This window comes from Limulus polyphemus, unplaced genomic scaffold (assembly GCF_000517525.1).
Source record: "Limulus polyphemus unplaced genomic scaffold, Limulus_polyphemus-2.1.2 Scaffold557, whole genome shotgun sequence".
Lineage (NCBI taxonomy): Eukaryota > Metazoa > Arthropoda > Merostomata > Xiphosura > Limulidae > Limulus > Limulus polyphemus.
In genome coordinates this window covers 444,213-452,825 of record NW_013666167.1, presented here as the reverse complement: position 1 = coordinate 452,825, position 8,613 = coordinate 444,213, and the positions used below count along the sequence as shown (strand labels likewise).

The window sequence follows — 8,613 nt, the reverse complement described above, 5'->3', positions numbered from 1 at the left end:
ACAGTCACTTTAACTTAAACACATGCTATAATTCACAACGATTGACGCGCTTTACTACTTGAACTTGACTCAATTATCCGTCTCTGTCTGTCTGCAATTATCTATCCCGATTCATTGTCTGGCGCACTTATATACAAGAATAGAGGGCGCCTAGCAAATACTGGATTATTGGTGATGTTCCCCGATCTTTCTAGAACTAATTACGTGTTACCAGCGTCACGTGACTTCCGCTGTCGTAACAGTACTATACATCTCAGTTTAACATCATATCAGTTAAGTAAGATATTTAAAAAGTTATCTCACAATACAACAAAATAGAGCTGTAGAGATCAGTGGGCTTTGTTCATTAAGACTATCATTACACAATCTGATAACATAACTGTTGTTTCAACCACTACTATATCTGTCGTATCCCAGCCGACCTGATGAGCACTAGTATTGTGCGAAAGGCCTCGTCGGCACTGTATATAGTGGTTGACATACTATTATACGTTCTTCTTTACTTTCAGTGATACGTGCTTAGAATAATTTTTCGCATATATTTGTTAAGATCTGTGAGAACATGTAATTCGTTCATTTCATACTCATATACAAAATGTCATACATTTAGAATATAATCATCTGACATACCATAAAATGACAAGTGTTACATATTTTTGTGAGCTATATTTTTAAAGTTTGAATTTAGACAATGCTAAAATCGTGTTTGAAAATTTTACAATTGAGGTCAAACAAAATATATTATGACGCAATCGTCAACGCAGGTTTCCAAATGTCGATATAGATCTATGGCAACTTCTGGTGTGCCCTCTGGCAACACTATATAGAACTCTATTGACTATCCGTCTTATTTGCGCAACTCCATGGAAGCTGACGCCACAAACCTCCATGTTCCAAAAAATGCTTCCTCACTGGGCGGCTGCTTTCATCTACTCAGCCAAGACTCTCACAAAGGCGGCTTCTTTGGATGCAAAAGGAGCCCCCTAACTACTTGCAGTTACTGTCCTAAACCTATAAACCTTTTTTTTATTGTTCTATTTTATTTATCTATCCTTCGAATATGTTGTTATGAGTTTTTTCTGTATGATGATTCTTTTTATTTATTGTGCTTTTTTCTAATATTTTAGTTTATACATAGGGCATATTTTGCCTTATTTTGTGATCATATAATACATAGATTTTGAATTTTTTGTAACTAGTAACATCTTCGCCTCATTTTGCTTTGTTGCTGCTTATTATGATATTTGTTTTACTTACATCTTTTATTACCAGTGGTATTATAATGGTGTTGTATTTCGTAGTTTGTCTGGTGCAAGATATTTTTATTGTAATATGGTCAGCTTCTTTGTGTCACAAAGTATTTTGTTTGTTTGAAGTTAAGCACAAAGCTACACAATGCTCTGCCCACCACGGGTATCGAAACTCTGTTTCTAGCGTTGTAAGTCAGCATACATACCGCTGTGTCACTGGGGAGGGCAAAGTATTTTTATACATATTTTACTATACTGCAGTATAGTACATACAACTGCATTTACAATTATATTTATTATGTCATTTTTATTTAAGTAAAAAATAATTCTTTAGTTTATTCAGAATACTATTGATGTAAATGATAAAGCTCCAGGCTCTAGAAACTAAAGTTTTTGTACTGCAGTTAACATAGCTGATATAATTGTTAATTCCACCCTGCCGTAAACAGTTTAGGATATATTTGTAGTGAGATATATTAAGGTAATTATTCAAAGTTTACACGTGTTCTGTATATGGTTATGACATCTTAGTTCACCAGAAGTCGAAAGGTCTAAACAAGTAGTAATCCTAGAGTTACATATGGCAATAGTTATCTTACTGAAACTTGTATCAGTCCGGCTTTGTGTTCACTCCCTGGGGCAGAGTAAACCCATCTCAAGGAGTGACAGATACTAGTTCCAGTTTTAAGAGTTAGGTATTCTCTCCTTGAACATGTTATTTGGAATAGTCATTGACATAGATCATCTATGAATTAAGGCAGTGGTTCTGAAGCTTTTCTAGTCCGTTGATTTCCTGATATCTTTTTATTCCAGCGGACCATGCAATAAACCGAGGAATCTATTATATTTTAAACACCCCCTTTAACCGCACCATTGCGTCACGGTGAGTTTGGACTTTTTCTGCATAAGATATTCTCCACATTATTACCGAGTTACATACCTGCTTTCTTAGCTTCCTTATAAGGTCTCATAGTTTTAGTTTATAATGCAACTGATTTTCGTAATTCCATAACATTTCTGTGAACCTCCGGTAGGGAGTCTGTGAATAACAGATTGAGGATCTCTGGATTATGGGATACCACAATAAAACCTCTTTGTCCATTTTACAATATCATTGTAGTTCAGCAGTTGGTGAGATTTCACAACAGAAAGTAAGAAGCTGTTTGTGCTAAACCTTACTCCTTCTTGTGAATAAAGATTTTTTGTTCACTTGTATTTGCCTGTTTCCTTTGATAGTTAGTTTTATTCTGTGCATAACTTTCCTGAATCCATGTTCATAACGAGTCCTCTCCTTAACCACAAACTTTTAAACTTTGTGCAAAAATATATACTAGAAAAAGTCATATTTAGATAGCTGAATACTTATCCCTAAGCTGAACAACTTCAAGAATATGAAAAATAAACCAGTAACCACTATAATCTTACAGGGAAGGAATTTACAGCTTTATTTCAATCTTCCAAATGTGAGTAACTCTTGTTTGGCGCACAAATCCAAACTCTAAAAGAATAATATTGTCACAAGTAATGACGTCTTGTTTTACATATTGCTACAGCTATACCGTATAAATTTTGATTTATTTTCGGCAAGTTATTTTTTATGATAATTGTCAAATATTTTTTAATAGAGAACAAAAAAATACTGTCGTTCTCTTGTCAAACATACAAAAGCTTTTTGAGAGTAATTATTATATTCTTGGAATTGTTTTAGTAAAACACAACTTTTATTATGCAACCCCTATTATTGTGTTCAACATTTTCCATATTATATATTTTGTGTATTTATTTATCTAAACCATAGCTTATATAATAAAATAAGTATATAAAGTTAAATTTATAAATAATTTAAGAAAAAAAAAGGAAAAAAAAACAATCTTATATTTTATCGACATGTTGGAATTGATATTGATGCTCTGAAGACGCTTGTTGAGTAACCCAAGGCAACACACACGTGCATGTCTCTCATGAAACAATATGTAAACATCTAAGGAATATGGTAAAACTCCTTAAAGAACGTGTTTGGTGTCTCACGAACTATCTGATGATCATCATTTCCAATGTGTGAACGTTGCTTCGTCTCTTGTGGCGCGTAATGCGTGTGAATCATGTTTGGACATAATTGTGACCAGTGATATAAAATGGATTCTCTATACGAATATTAAACGCCAAAAACAATGGCTCAGTCCTAGACAAAAACCAATTCCGACCCCAAAACCTGGACTCCATCAACAGAAAGTGATGCTTTGCATTTGGTAAGACATCAACGGGGTAATTCGCTTCGAACTCTCAATCCACAGCGAACTGTCAATGCAGAGATCTACAGTCAGCAACTGGAACGTTTAAATCAAACCCTTCATCAGAAACGCACTTCACTCGTCAATCGGAAAGGTGTTCTTCTCCACAACAATGCACGTCCACATGTAACACGTTTTACATAACACAAGATTATGGAGTTCGGTTGTGAAGTTCTCCCCCACCCACCATATTCTCCAGATATGTCACCATCAAATTAACATCTTTTTCGTTCGCTGCAACACTATCTTAATGGGAAAACGTATGCAAATGTGAAAGGTGTTATAGAGGACATCGGCATGTTTTTTACTTCAAAGCCAAGTGATTTCTTGAATCAGGGCATTAACAACCTGATTGTAAGATGGAAAAGCATCATCGACAAGAATGGAGACTATTTCATTTTATAAATGTTTTGTTTTGATATGTAAACTGTTCGGGTTTTTTTCATATAAAAATGCAACAATAATATTATGTTAATCGACTATATTGGTATATTGGTAGAGATCTTCCTTTAACCCATCAGTGGCTCAATGGTAAGTCTGAAGGTTAATTGTTTGTTTTGTTTGTTTTTGAATTTCGCGCAAAGCTACACGAGAGCTATCTGCGCTAGCCGTCCCTAATTTAGCAGTGTAAGACTAGAGGGAAGCTAGTCATCACCACCCACCGCCAACTCTTGGGCTACTCTTTTACCAACGAATAGTGGGATTGACCGTCACATTATAACACCCCCACGGCTGAAAGGGCGAGCATGTTTGGTGTGACAGGGATTCGAACCCGTGACCTTCAGATTGCGAGTCGAGTGCCTTGACCACCTGGCCATGCCGGGCCCTGAAGGTTAATAACGCTAAAAATCGGGTTTTGATACCCGTGGTGAGCACAGCACAGATAGGCAGTTATGTAGTTTCGTTCTACAAAAAAAAACATATCTCTCTGTTAGTACATTGAAGGCGAGTTTCTCCTTAAAAAATTCTGGTTACATGCATGCCTGAATTCGTGTTTTTATGAAACCTGTACCCGATTAACACGCAGTTTCTTTTATTTCATTAATGAATTTTATCTGCTATCTTTCTTTATTTATTTATGTTGCATTGCTACTAAGTTTAGATTTGTTTGTTGGCTGTAACATAATGATCACACGGTTGTCATGAGTAGGTGTCATATCATCCAGTGTCGTTTTTTTTTTTGTACTTGTGTCACAACCTGAATTATTAATTGATTTTCACATTTAAAAATGTTGGACAAGGTTATTATGAAAAAGAAAGGGGAGGAGAACTGAGATTTTACAGATGTTAAGTGCGGTTTTAAGGACTTTCACATGCACTATAACTCCGATTCAAGGACATGCCTCGTACATTATTCGCGAATTCAGCAGATATCCCTAAGGCTTATTGGTTTGCTCATTTAGTGGTTTTGAGTTTGCTTTTGTTGGATTGAATAGGCCTCTGAGGTAAAAAGGTATTCTGGGTGCTAATTCAGACTCGGAGGTTTCAATTTGTTTCTAATGAGCAAAGTCAGAACTCGTGAGATTCACCTTGGCTCTTGTTGTGTAAATTGTTAAGATTAGCGTGTTTGTTCGGTAAAGAGTTCCCTAAATAGTCTCCAACTTGGTACTTGGGTAAATTTATCTTTGTTTTAGCCTATTGTCGTCAATTGTCTTTAGATTCGTTTTATTATATTACGAAACTAGAAATTATCAATAAAACGCTCAAAAGTAACAATTTAAATGAAAGCTACAGTATAACAGAATTTGCTACTGATAAACACCGAAACGATATTAAGCGAACTACTGGAGACTGACCATACGTATATTTCTAATCTGTACACCTTAAATCATTATTTGACAAAACTCCGTGTGTGTGTGTGTTTCCAGTTATAACCAGCTACATAAGGGGATCGTCGTTCGGATCTGAATCCCTGTTCTCACTGGGACCTCTATGGTTTCCTCGTGCGTTGAATGAATACATCAGCTAGTATTTAAAATCGAATGTAATACGAACATAATCCATTAATGTGCAGAATTACAGAACGTCTAATAAGCCTAATATACTGTATCTTGTTAAGACCAATATTCTATTTCGTTTAGTTCCATTATTTGTTACCACACTAATACGATCTCCACTGTATCATCTCCGTCTAAAAGCTATGGCTTACACTTGTGATATACCTGCATCGAATGAGAAATTAGCACTTAACATCCCTATATATGTATAATTTATGTATCCAAACACTTCATTAGTTTTATACTGTTGTTTTCTCGTTGCAGTATAAACTACTCTGTACATCTTTCAAACTTTTAATAAACCAGAAACCGCTGCCTTAAATTAAATTAGCACTTCCGTAAAGCTAGGTGTATAACAATATAGAAGAACTTTAGTTGGGTATTGACCCTATAGGTAAAATAATTTACTCACAATTCAGAATCTCAAACATTCATTTGGCATTACTTTTTTTCACCAATTGCTCATGGAAAAAACTATGGAGCACAGATAGCCCATTGTGTTACTTTGGGCTTAACTTCAATAAACCATTACTTCGAAGGCCCGACAGTTCGAAGATGCAAGTTTTTTTTGTTTTTTTTAACAGTTAAAATGTTAAATTGATTGTTTGGTTAAGTTTGTGAAATTTTATAACAGAAACATCTTAAGATTTGATCTAAAATGTTGTAATTTCTCATGAATGGATGGATAATGTTTATCATCATTTCTCCGATGTTATTGTTTTATATGCATGTATAGTGTTAACTGCAAAGTCTGCTTATTCACGCATCAGGATTGCAACTGAGAATCTAGCTCTTCTGAGAGAATGGACATTCAAGATTCTTATTTCATAGTGCTTTTACAACAAATTTATATCCACAACTCATTAAACATGTTCAAAGCTTCCAGTCAGTAAAATTATCTTGACAAAGAGCCAATGCAATCAGCTGTAGACTACAATGTCGATTCAAAAATTTCTGTTGTTTGTACTTAAAACGAGAGCGAACCGTCTGGGACGGCTGGCTCCCCGAACCTCCGCCAAAATGTATCCTTTAAACTTTTCATCTGAGATTGGATTAATCTTTGATGGACCTGCGAATTTGTTTATTCATTTAATTTAGAATTATATTGCGAAAAACAAAAATCTGTGACTATCGGGCCTTCGGTATACCGGGTGGTCACCATATGTTTGATGTTAAAAATAAATTAATACCGTGTTATTAATCCTTATCGTATTTCTGTTTAGAATAAAGTAATACCATGTTATTAATCCTTACCGTATTTCTGTTAAGAATGAAATAATACCATGCTATTAATCCTTACCGTATTTATGTTAAGAATAAATTAATACCGTGTTATTAATCCTTACTGTATTAATGTTAAGAATAAAATAATACCGTGTTATTAATCCTTACCGTATTTCTGTTAAAAATAAATTAATACCGTGTTATTAATCCTTATCGTATTTCTGTTAAGAATAAATTAATACCGTGTTATTAAACCTTACCGTATTTCTGTTAAGAATGAAATAATACCATGTTATTAATCCTTACCGTATTTCTGTTAAGAATAAATTAATACCGTGTTATTAATCCTTACCGTATTTCTGACTGTTTATGCGACTGATGACAAAAAGTAGTATGTCTGTTGTATTATTTCAGCTGACCATATGAACCCTGGTATTGGGCGAAATACCTCATTGGAATTGAACGGGGCAATTACAGTGTGATTTACATATTATTCTTTGCTTTCTCTCATAAGTTCTTTGAATTATGTTTGCTTTTGACTGTTCCCGTAGATTAAACTCCTTTCAAAAACATTACAAGAAAAAATAAACTTTAAAAAAAATTGTTTACTTCTATAATTCTCTTTAGAGTTAGAGCCTTTCTTACCGTGATGATATTAAATTTCAAGTGTTAGTACAATATCAGTATGGAATCTTTGTAAAAAGTCGCACTGCATAACCCCCCCCCCAAAAATTTTAAAACAACAATATTACAGTCATGTTAGTTCGAGTACAAACTAATAACTAATATATTTTTACATATTAACCCTAGTTTCTTTCCATATTGCTCACCTTCTTTTATAAAGCATGCAATAAGATCTGCCAGTAAATGCAAAATAGATTCCACTACCACCAGTAGACCGCTATCAACTCAAGCTACACTCTAAGTATCGTGCATAGGGAGTTTGCTGACGCCGGATTAGCGTCATGAAGTAGCAAAAGACGAACAAAAGTTATTGCTCTTAGCACACGCCAATCTAACGAAATTTGGCAAGTAGCCAAGTCATTTCGGCAGTACTCAGGAGATCGTTATGAAGAGAAACTGGACGTGCAATTTGATTGTAATCGGTCAATGCAGATTGAAGAGTAGATCAAGACTCTAGATAAAGTTTTACGACTAAGAATTTCATAGATTGCTTACTACAAGGTGCACAAAGTTTCCACAGTTCCAACCTTATTGACTATCCACCATATAACGAATTTATCATTATATATATATATTTATTTTTAATATGAACATTGTCAGGATTGAATTTGTATTTAGAAATATGTGTGACTTGTAGTATCAGATATGTGTTAGTATAACGAATCTGTTATATATTTATTTTAATGTCAACGTTTATTTCCAATAAGTTTATATTTGAGGGCGTGTCTAGCTTACCGTGTTAGTTATGTATGGCGAAACTCCCGCCAATTCTCCAAGATTGTTGAATATTCGTGAAGACAGGAATCAACAATATATTCACTTCCATAACAGGTATTATCCGAAGTTTATGTGTCCCGTCTATAAAAACAACAGAGAACAGAGAAGAGAGCTGATATACAAGTCTGCTGAGAAACTGTTATAACCGTGTGTACCGATAAGCCGTGATTTTGCTAACCCTTACCAACCGGAAAATATACGACATTTGACCAGGAACAATTAGGAATTTCGAACGTCAGTGAATTCTCATCAAACATTAGTATATTTTCAAAAATATTACTGGTTTCTCATCGGACATTAGTGGTTTTATGAAAATATTATCTTACTTCGATGGTCCAACAATTCAGTGCCTGACAAAGCTAGCTAGCTCCCCGATAATCATACGTACAT

At 34.5% G+C, this 8,613-nt stretch overlaps 1 long non-coding RNA gene across 1 annotated transcript in view; it reads right to left on the bottom strand.

The window, feature by feature from the left end:
- Positions 1-7,676, bottom strand: part of LOC111085692 — a 21,768-nt gene extending 14,092 nt beyond the window's left edge. The window contains exon 1 of the long non-coding RNA XR_002610501.1: positions 7,593-7,676. This is a non-coding gene — a long non-coding RNA (uncharacterized LOC111085692). The remainder of the gene's footprint in view (positions 1-7,592) is intronic.
- Positions 7,677-8,613: the final 937 nt, after the last annotated feature.